This window comes from Perissodus microlepis, unplaced genomic scaffold (genome assembly GCF_051167445.1).
Source record: "Perissodus microlepis isolate ML-2025 ecotype Zambia unplaced genomic scaffold, ASM5116744v1 scaffold_30, whole genome shotgun sequence".
NCBI lineage: Eukaryota > Metazoa > Chordata > Actinopteri > Cichliformes > Cichlidae > Perissodus > Perissodus microlepis.
In genome coordinates this window covers 202,115-214,076 of record NW_028182052.1, presented here as the reverse complement: position 1 = coordinate 214,076, position 11,962 = coordinate 202,115, and positions in this window count along the sequence as shown.

Below are 11,962 nucleotides of genomic sequence, written 5' to 3'. Positions count from 1 at the left end.
GCACTGAGGTCTGCTTATTGTGAATGTCATATGCTTGTTTTTGCACCCTGTAATGTTTAAGTTGTCCTTTATTTACTACAGTGTTGGTAAGGTATTTTCTTTCACTGAGGTCTGCTTATTGTGAATATCATATGCTTGTTTTTACACGCTTTAGTGTTTAAGTTGTCCTTTATTTATTACAGTGTTGGTAAGGTATTTTCTTTTACTGAGGTCTGCTTATTGTGAATGTCATATGCTTGTTTTTGCACGCTTTAGTGTTTAAGTTGTCCTTTATTTATTACAGTGTTGGTAAGGTATTTTCTTTCACTGAGGTCTGCTTATTGTGAATATCATATGCTTGTTTTTACACGCTTTAGTGTTTAAGTTGTCCTTTATTTATTACAGTGTTGGTAAGGTATTTTCTTGCACTGAGGTCTGCTTATTGTGAATGTCATATGCTTGTTTTTGCACCCTGTAATGTTTAAGTTGTCCTTTATTTACTACAGTGTTGGTAAGGTATTTTCTTTCACTGAGGTCTGCTTATTGTGAATATCATATGCTTGTTTTTACACGCTTTAGTGTTTAAGTTGTCCTTTATTTACTACAGTGTTGGTAAGGTATTTTCTTTTACTGAGGTCTGCTTATTGTGAATATCATATGCTTGTTTTTACACGCTTTAGTGTTTAAGTTGTCCTTTATTTACTACAGTGTTGGTAAGGTATTTTCTTTTACTGAGGTCTGCTTATTGTGAATATCATATGCTTGTTTTTACACGCTTTAGTGTTTAAGTTGTCCTTTATTTACTACAGTGTTGGTAAGGTATTTTCTTTCACTGAGGTCTGCTTATTGTGAATATCATATGCTTGATTTACAGCCTGTAGTGTTTAAGTTTTCCTTTCTGTCTTACAGTGTTGGTAAGGTATTTTCTTGCACTGAGGTCTGTTTATTGTGAATGTCATATGCTTGTTTTTGCACCCTGTAATGTTTAAGTTGTCCTTTATTTACTACAGTGTTGGTAAGGTATTTTCTTTCACTGAGGTCTGCTTATTGTGAATATCATATGCTTGTTTTTACACGCTTTAGTGTTTAAGTTGTCCTTTATTTATTACAGTGTTGGTAAGGTATTTTCTTTCACTGAGGTCTGCTTATTGTGAATATCATATGCTTGTTTTTACACGCTTTAGTGTTTAAGTTGTCCTTTATTTACTACAGTGTTGGTAAGGTATTTTCTTGCACTGAGGTCTGCTTATTGTGAATATCATATGCTTGATTTACACCCTGTAGTGTTTAAGTTGTCCTTTATTTATTACAGTGTTGGTAAGGTATTTTCTTGCACTGAGGTCTGTTTATTGTGAATATCATATGCTTGTTTTTACAGCCTGTAGTGTTTAAGTTTTTATTTATTTATTACATTGTTGGTAAGGTATTTTCTTGCACTGAGGTCTGTTTATTGTGAATAACTTTGACTTGTTTTTTACACCCTGTAGTGTTTAAGTTGTCCTTTATTTATTACAGTGTTGGTAAGGTATTTTCTTGCACTCAGGTCTGCTTATTGTGAATATCATATGCTTGTTTTTACAGCCTGTAGTGTTTAAGTTTTCCTTTATCTATTACATTGTTGGTAAGGTATTTTCTTGCACTGAGGTCTGGTTTTTTACACCCTGTAGTGTTTAAGTTTTTATTTATTTATTACATTGTTGGTAAGGTATTTTCTTGCACTGAGGTCTGCTTATTGTGAATAACTTTGACTTGTTTTTTACACCCTGTAGTGTTTAAGTTGTCCTTTATTTATTACAGTGTTGGTAAGGTATTTTCTTGCACTGAGGTCTGTTTATTGTGAATATCATATGCTTGATTTACAGCCTGTAGTGTTTAAGTTTTCCTTTCTGTCTTACAGTGTTGGTAAGGTATTTTCTTGCACTGAGGTCTGCTTATTGTGAATGTCATATGCTTGTTTTTGCACCCTGTAATGTTTAAGTTGTCCTTTATTTACTACAGTGTTGGTAAGGTATTTTCTTTCACTGAGGTCTGCTTATTGTGAATATCATATGCTTGTTTTTACACGCTTTAGTGTTTAAGTTGTCCTTTATTTATTACAGTGTTGGTAAGGTATTTTCTTTTACTGAGGTCTGCTTATTGTGAATGTCATATGCTTGTTTTTGCACGCTTTAGTGTTTAAGTTGTCCTTTATTTATTACAGTGTTGGTAAGGTATTTTCTTTCACTGAGGTCTGCTTATTGTGAATATCATATGCTTGTTTTTACACGCTTTAGTGTTTAAGTTGTCCTTTATTTATTACAGTGTTGGTAAGGTATTTTCTTGCACTGAGGTCTGCTTATTGTGAATGTCATATGCTTGTTTTTGCACCCTGTAATGTTTAAGTTGTCCTTTATTTACTACAGTGTTGGTAAGGTATTTTCTTTCACTGAGGTCTGCTTATTGTGAATATCATATGCTTGTTTTTACACGCTTTAGTGTTTAAGTTGTCCTTTATTTACTACAGTGTTGGTAAGGTATTTTCTTTTACTGAGGTCTGCTTATTGTGAATATCATATGCTTGTTTTTACACGCTTTAGTGTTTAAGTTGTCCTTTATTTACTACAGTGTTGGTAAGGTATTTTCTTTTACTGAGGTCTGCTTATTGTGAATATCATATGCTTGTTTTTACACGCTTTAGTGTTTAAGTTGTCCTTTATTTACTACAGTGTTGGTAAGGTATTTTCTTTCACTGAGGTCTGCTTATTGTGAATATCATATGCTTGATTTACAGCCTGTAGTGTTTAAGTTTTCCTTTCTGTCTTACAGTGTTGGTAAGGTATTTTCTTGCACTGAGGTCTGTTTATTGTGAATGTCATATGCTTGTTTTTGCACCCTGTAATGTTTAAGTTGTCCTTTATTTACTACAGTGTTGGTAAGGTATTTTCTTTCACTGAGGTCTGCTTATTGTGAATATCATATGCTTGTTTTTACACGCTTTAGTGTTTAAGTTGTCCTTTATTTATTACAGTGTTGGTAAGGTATTTTCTTTCACTGAGGTCTGCTTATTGTGAATATCATATGCTTGTTTTTACACGCTTTAGTGTTTAAGTTGTCCTTTATTTACTACAGTGTTGGTAAGGTATTTTCTTGCACTGAGGTCTGCTTATTGTGAATATCATATGCTTGATTTACACCCTGTAGTGTTTAAGTTGTCCTTTATTTATTACAGTGTTGGTAAGGTATTTTCTTGCACTGAGGTCTGTTTATTGTGAATATCATATGCTTGTTTTTACAGCCTGTAGTGTTTAAGTTTTTATTTATTTATTACATTGTTGGTAAGGTATTTTCTTGCACTGAGGTCTGTTTATTGTGAATAACTTTGACTTGTTTTTTACACCCTGTAGTGTTTAAGTTGTCCTTTATTTATTACAGTGTTGGTAAGGTATTTTCTTGCACTCAGGTCTGCTTATTGTGAATATCATATGCTTGTTTTTACAGCCTGTAGTGTTTAAGTTTTCCTTTATCTATTACATTGTTGGTAAGGTATTTTCTTGCACTGAGGTCTGGTTTTTTACACCCTGTAGTGTTTAAGTTTTTATTTATTTATTACATTGTTGGTAAGGTATTTTCTTGCACTGAGGTCTGCTTATTGTGAATAACTTTGACTTGTTTTTTACACCCTGTAGTGTTTAAGTTGTCCTTTATTTATTACAGTGTTGGTAAGGTATTTTCTTGCACTGAGGTCTGTTTATTGTGAATATCATATGCTTGATTTACAGCCTGTAGTGTTTAAGTTTTCCTTTCTGTCTTACAGTGTTGGTAAGGTATTTTCTTGCACTGAGGTCTGCTTATTGTGAATGTCATATGCTTGTTTTTGCACCCTGTAATGTTTAAGTTGTCCTTTATTTACTACAGTGTTGGTAAGGTATTTTCTTTCACTGAGGTCTGCTTATTGTGAATATCATATGCTTGTTTTTACACGCTTTAGTGTTTAAGTTGTCCTTTATTTACTACAGTGTTGGTAAGGTATTTTCTTTTACTGAGGTCTGCTTATTGTGAATATCATATGCTTGTTTTTACACGCTCTAGTGTTTAAGTTGTCCTTTATTTACTACAGTGTTGGTAAGGTATTTTCTTTCACTGAGGTCTGCTTATTGTGAATATCATATGCTTGTTTTTACACGCTCTAGTGTTTAAGTTGTCCTTTATTTACTACAGTGTTGGTAAGGTATTTTCTTGCACTGAGGTCTGCTTATTGTGAATATCATATGCTTGATTTACACCCTGTAGTGTTTAAGTTGTCCTTTATTCATTACAGTGTTGGTAAGGTATTTTCTTGCACTGAGGTCTGCTTATTGTGAATATCATATGCTTGTTTTTACAGCCTGTAGTGTTTAAGTTTTTATTTATTTATTACATTGTTGGTAAGGTATTTTCTTGCACTGAGGTCTGTTTATTGTGAATAACTTTGACTTGTTTTTACACCCTGTAGTGTTTAAGTTTTCCTTTATCTATTACATTGTTGGTAAGGTATTTTCTTGCACTGAGGTGTGTTTATTGTGAATAACTTTGACTTGTTTTTTACACCCTGTAGTGTTTAAGTTTTCCTTTATTTATTACAGTGTTGGTAAGGTATTTTCTTGCACTCAGGTCTGCTTATTGTGAATATCATATGCTTGTTTTTACAGCCTGTAGTGTTTAAGTTTTTATTTATTTATTACATTGTTGGTAAGGTATTTTCTTGCACTGAGGTCTGTTTATTGTGAATAACTTTGACTTGTTTTTACACCCTGTAGTGTTTAAGTTTTCCTTTATCTATTACATTGTTGGTAAGGTATTTTCTTGCACTGAGGTGTGTTTATTGTGAATAACTTTGACTTGTTTTTTACACCCTGTAGTGTTTAAGTTGTCCTTTATTTATTACAGAGTTGGTAAGGTATTTTCTTTCACTGAGGTCTGCTTATTGTGAATATCATATGCTTGTTTTTACACGCTTTACTGTTTAAGTTGTCCTTTATTTACTACAGTGTTGGTAAGGTATTTTCTTTCACTGAGGTCTGCTTATTGAATATCATATGCTTGTTTTTACAGCCTGTAATGTTTAAGTTGTCCTTTATTTATTACAGTGTTGGTAAGGTATTTTCTTTCACTGAGGTCTGCTTATTGTGAATATCATATGCTTGTTTTTACACGCTTTAGTGTTTAAGTTGTCCTTTATTTACTACAGTGTTGGTAAGGTATTTTCTTTCACTGAGGTCTGCTTATTGTGAATATCATATGCTTGTTTTTACACGCTCTAGTGTTTAAGTTGTCCTTTATTTACTACAGTGTTGGTAAGGTATTTTCTTTCACTGAGGTCTGCTTATTGTGAATATCATATGCTTGTTTTTACACGCTTTAGTGTTTAAGTTGTCCTTTATTTACTACAGTGTTGGTAAGGTATTTTCTTGCACTGAGGTCTGCTTATTGTGAATATCATATGCTTGATTTACACCCTGTAGTGTTTAAGTTGTCCTTTATTTATTACAGTGTTGGTAAGGTATTTTCTTGCACTGAGGTCTGCTTATTGTGAATATCATATGCTTGTTTTTACAGCCTGTAGTGTTTAAGTTTTTATTTATTTATTACATTGTTGGTAAGGTATTTTCTTGCACTGAGGTCTGCTTATTGTGAATAACTTTGACTTGTTTTTTACACCCTGTAGTGTTTAAGTTTTCCTTTATCTATTACATTGTTGGTAAGGTATTTTCTTGCACTGAGGTCTGTTTATTGTGAATAACTTTGACTGGTTTTTACACCCTGTAGTGTTTAAGTTTTCCTTTATCTATTACAGTGTTGGTAAGGTATTTTCTTGCACTCAGGTCTGCTTATTGTGAATATCATATGCTTGTTTTTACAGCCTGTAATGTTTAAGTTGTCCTTTATTTATTACAGAGTTGGTAAGGTATTTTCTTTCACTGAGGTCTGCTTATTGTGAATATCATATGCTTGTTTTTACACGCTTTACTGTTTAAGTTGTCTTTTATTTACTACAGTGTTGGTAAGGTATTTTCTTTCACTGAGGTCTGCTTATTGTGAATATCATATGCTTGTTTTTACACGCTTTAGTGTTTAAGTTGTCCTTTATTTACTACAGTGTTGGTAAGGTATTTTCTTTCACTGAGGTCTGCTTATTGTGAATATCATATGCTTGTTTTTACACGCTTTAGTGTTTAAGTTGTCCTTTATTTATTACAGTGTTGGTAAGGTATTTTCTTTCACTGAGGTCTGCTTATTGTGAATATCATATGCTTGTTTTTACACGCTTTAGTGTTTAAGTTGTCCTTTATTTACTACAGTGTTGGTAAGGTATTTTCTTTTACTGAGGTCTGCTTATTGTGAATATCATATGCTTGATTTACACCCTGTAGTGTTTAAGTTGTCCTTTATTTATTACAGTGTTGGTAAGGTATTTTCTTGCACTGAGGTCTGCTTATTGTGAATATCATATGCTTGTTTTTACAGCCTGTACTGTTTAAGTTTTTATTTATTTATTACATTGTTGGTAAGGTATTTTCTTGCACTGAGGTCTGTTTATTGTGAATAACTTTGACTTTTTTTTACACCCTGTAGTGTTTAAGTTTTCCTTTATTTATTACAGTGTTGGTAAGGTATTTTCTTGCACTCAGGTCTGCTTATTGTGAATATGATATGCTTGTTTTTACAGCCTGTAATGTTTAAGTTGTCCTTTATTTATTACAGTGTTGGCAAGGTATTTTCTTTCACTGAGGTCTGCTTATTGTGAATATCATATGCTTGTTTTTACACGCTTTAGTGTTTAAGTTGTCCTTTATTTACTACAGTGTTGGTAAGGTATTTTCTTTCACTGAGGTCTGCTTATTGTGAATATCATATGCTTGTTTTTACACGCTCTAGTGTTTAAGTTGTCCTTTATTTACTACAGTGTTGGTAAGGTATTTTCTTTCACTGAGGTCTGCTTATTGTGAATATCATATGCTTGTTTTTACACGCTTTAGTGTTTAAGTTGTCCTTTATTTACTACAGTGTTGGTAAGGTATTTTCTTTTACTGAGGTCTGCTTATTGTGAATATCATATGCTTGATTTACACCCTGTAGTGTTTAAGTTGTCCTTTATTTATTACATTGTTGGTAAGGTATTTTCTTGCACTGAGGTCTGCTTATTGTGAATATCATATGCTTGTTTTTACACGCTTTAGTGTTTAAGTTGTCCTTTATTTACTACAGTGTTGGTAAGGTATTTTCTTGCACTGAGGTCTGCTTATTGTGAATATCATATGCTTGATTTACACCCTGTAGTGTTTAAGTTGTCCTTTATTTATTACAGTGTTGGTAAGGTATTTTCTTGCACTGAGGTCTGCTTATTGTGAATATCATATGCTTGTTTTTACAGCCTGTAATGTTTAAGTTTTTATTTATTTATTACATTGTTGGTAAGGTATTTTCTTGCACTGAGGTCTGTTTATTGTGAATAACTTTGACTTGTTTTTACACCCTGTAGTATTTAAGTTTTCCTTTATCTATTACATTGTTGGTAAGGTATTTTCTTGCACTGAGGTCTGTTTATTGTGAATAACTTTGACTTGTTTTTTACACCCTGTAGTGTTTAAGTTTTCCTTTATTTATTACAGTGTTGGTAAGGTATTTTCTTGCACTCAGGTCTGCTTATTGTGAATATCATATGCTTGTTTTTACAGCCTGTAATGTTTAAGTTGTCCTTTATTTATTACAGAGTTGGTAAGGTATTTTCTTTCACTGAGGTCTGCTTATTGTGAATATCATATGCTTGTTTTTACACGCTTTACTGTTTAAGTTGTCCTTTATTTACTACAGTGTTGGTAAGGTATTTTCTTTCACTGAGGTCTGCTTATTGTGAATATCATATGCTTTTTTTTACAGCCTGTAATGTTTAAGTTGTCCTTTATTTATTACAGTGTTGGTAAGGTATTTTCTTTCACTGAGGTCTGCTTATTGTGAATATCATATGCTTGTTTTTACACGCTTTAGTGTTTAAGTTGTCCTTTATTTATTACAGTGTTGGTAAGGTATTTTCTTTCACTGAGGTCTGCTTATTGTGAATATCATATGCTTGTTTTTACACGCTTTAGTGTTTAAGTTTTCCTTTATTTACTACAGTGTTGGTAAGGTATTTTCTTTTACTGAGGTCTGCTTATTGTGAATATCATATGCTTGTTTTTACACGCTCTAGTGTTTAAGTTGTCCTTTATTTACTACAGTGTTGGTAAGGTATTTTCTTTCACTGAGGTCTGCTTATTGTGAATATCATATGCTTGTTTTTACACGCTTTAGTGTTTAAGTTGTCCTTTATTTACTACAGTGTTGGTAAGGTATTTTCTTTTACTGAGGTCTGCTTATTGTGAATATCATATGCTTGATTTACACCCTGTAGTGTTTAAGTTGTCTTTTATTTATTACAGTGTTGGTAAGGTATTTTCTTGCACTGAGGTCTGCTTATTGTGAATATCATATGCTTGTTTTTACAGCCTGTAGTGTTTAAGTTTTTATTTATTTATTACATTGTTGGTAAGGTATTTTCTTGCACTGAGGTCTGTTTATTGTGAATAACTTTGACTTGTTTTTACACCCTTTAGTGTTTAAGTTTTCCTTTATCTATTACATTGTTGGTAAGGTATTTTCTTGCACTGAGGTCTGTTTATTGTGAATAACTTTGACTTGTTTTTTACACCCTGTAGTGTTTAAGTTTTCCTTTATTTATTACAGTGTTGGTAAGGTATTTTCTTGCACTCAGGTCTGCTTATTGTGAATATCATATGCTTGTTTTTACAGCCTGTAATGTTTAAGTTGTCCTTTATTTATTACAGAGTTGGTAAGGTGTTTTCTTTCACTGAGGTCTGCTTATTGTGAATATCATATGCTTGTTTTTACACGCTTTACTGTTTAAGTTGTCCTTTATTTACTACAGTGTTGGTAAGGTATTTTCTTTCACTGAGGTCTGCTTATTGTGAATATCATATGCTTGTTTTTACAGCCTGTAATGTTTAAGTTGTCCTTTATTTATTAAAGTGTTGGTAAGGTATTTTCTTTCACTGAGGTCTGCTTATTGTGAATATCATATGCTTGTTTTTACACGCTCTAGTGTTTAAGTTGTCCTTTATTTACTACAGTGTTGGTAAGGTATTTTCTTTCACTGAGGTCTGCTTATTGTGAATATCATATGCTTGTTTTTACACGCTTTAGTGTTTAAGTTGTCCTTTATTTACTACAGTGTTGGTAAGGTATTTTCTTGCACTGAGGTCTGCTTATTGTGAATATCATATGCTTGATTTACACCCTGTAGTGTTTAAGTTGTCCTTTATTTATTACAGTGTTGGTAAGGTATTTTCTTGCACTGAGGTCTGCTTATTGTGAATATCATATGCTTGATTTACACCCTGTAGTGTTTAAGTTGTCCTTTATTTACTACAGTGTTGGTAAGGTATTTTCTTGCACTGAGGTCTGCTTATTGTGAATATCTTTGACTTGTTTTGTACACCCTGTAGTGTTTAAGTTTTCCTTTATCTATTACATTGTTGGTAAGGTATTTTCTTGCACTGAGGTCTGTTTATTGTGAATAACTTTGACTTGTTTTTTACACCCTGTAGTGTTTAAGTTTTCCTTTATCTATTACATTGTTGGTAAGGTATTTTCTTGCACTGAGGTCTGTTTATTGTGAATAACTTTGACTTGTTTTGTACACCCTGTAGTGTTTAAGTTTTCCTTTATCTATTACATTGTTGGTAAGGTATTTTCTTGCACTGAGGTCTGTTTATTGTGAATAACTTTGACTTGTTTTTTACACCCTGTAGTGTTTAAGTTTTCCTTTATTTATTACAGTGTTTCTAAGGTATTTTCTTGCACTGAGGTCTGCTTATTGTGAATATCATGTTCTTGTTTTTACAGCCTGTAATGTTTAAGTTGTCCTTTATTTATTACAGTGTTGGTAAGGTATTTTCTTGCACTCAGGTCTGCTTATTGTGAATATCATATGCTTGTTTTTACAGCCTGTAATGTTTAAGTTGTCCTTTATTTATTACAGTGTTGGTAAGGTATTTTCTTGCACTCAGGTCTGCTTATTGTGAATATCATATGCTTGTTTTTGCACCCTGTAATGTTTAAGTTTTCCTTTATCTATTACATTGTTGGTAAGGTATTTTCTTGCACTGAGGTCTGGTTTTTTACACCCTGTAGTGTTTAAGTTTTCCTTTATCTATTACATTGTTGGTAAGGTATTTTCTTGCACTGAGGTCTGTTTATTGTGAATATCATATGCTTGATTTACAGCCTGTAGTGTTTAAGTTTTCCTTTCTGTTTTACAGTGTTGGTAAGGTATTTTCTTGCACTGAGGTCTGCTTATTGTGAATGTCATATGCTTGTTTTTGCACCCTGTAATGTTTAAGTTGTCCTTTATTTTCTACAGTGTTGGTAAGGTATTTTCTTGCACTGAGGTCTGCTTATTGTGAATATCATATGCTTGTTTTTACACGCTCTAGTGTTTAAGTTGTCCTTTATTTACTACAGTGTTGGTAAGGTATTTTCTTTCACTGAGGTCTGCTTATTGTGAATATCATATGCTTGTTTTTACACGCTCTAGTGTTTAAGTTGTCCTTTATTTACTACAGTGTTGGTAAGGTATTTTCTTTCACTGAGGTCTGCTTATTGTGAATATCATATGCTTGTTTTTACACGCTCTAGTGTTTAAGTTGTCCTTTATTTAGTACAGTGTTGGTAAGGTATTTTCTTGCACTGAGGTCTGCTTATTGTGAATATCATATGCTTGATTTACACCCTGTAGTGTTTAAGTTGTCCTTTATTTATTACAGTGTTGGTAAGGTATTTTCTTGCACTGAGGTCTGCTTATTGTGAATATCATATGCTTGTTTTTACAGCCTGTAGTGTTTAAGTTTTTATTTATTTATTACATTGTTGGTAAGGTATTTTCTTGCACTGAGGTCTGTTTATTGTGAATAACTTTGACTTGTTTTTTAAACCCTGTAGTGTTTAAGTTTTCCTTTATCTATTACATTGTTGGTAAGGTATTTTCTTGCACTGAGGTCTGCTTATTGTGAATAACTTTGACTTGTTTTTTACACCCTGTAGTGTTTAAGTTGTCCTTTATTTATTACAGTGTTGTTAAGGTATTTTCTTGCACTGAGGTCTGCTTATTGTGAATAACTTTGACTTGTTTTTTACAGCCTGTAGTGTTTAAGTTTTCCTTTATCTATTACAGTGTTGGTAAGGTATTTTCTTGCACTCAGGTCTGCTTATTGTGAATGTCATATGCTTGTTTTTGCACCCTGTAATGTTTAAGTTGTCCTTTATTTACTACAGTGTTGGTAAGGTATTTTCTTGCACTGAGGTCTGCTTATTGTGAATAACTTTGACTTTTTTTTACACCCTGTAGTGTTTAAGTTTTCCTTTATCTATTACATTGTTGGTAAGGTATTTTCTTGCACTGAGGTCTGCTTATTGTGAATAACTTTGACTTGTTTTTTACAGCCTGTAGTGTTTACGTTTTCCTTTATCTATTACATTGTTGGTAAGGTATTTTCTTGCACTGAGGTCTGCTTATTGTGAATAACTTTGACTTGTTTTTTACAGCCTGTAGTGTTTAAGTTTTCCTTTATCTATTACATTGTTGGTAAGGTATTTTCTTGCACTGAGGTCTGTTTATTGTGAATAACTTTGACTTGTTTTTTACACCCTGTAGTGTTTAAGTTGTCCTTTATTTACTACAGTGTTGGTAAGGTATTTTCTTGCACTCAGGTCTGCTTATTGTGAATATCATATGCTTGTTTTTACAGCCTGTAGTGTTTAAGTTTTCCTTTATCTATTACATTGTTGGTAAGGTATTTTCTTGCACTGAGGTCTGGTTTTTTACACCCTGTAGTGTTTAAGTTTTTATTTATTTATTACATTGTTGGTAAGGTATTTTCTTGCACTGAGGTCTGCTTATTGTGAATAACTT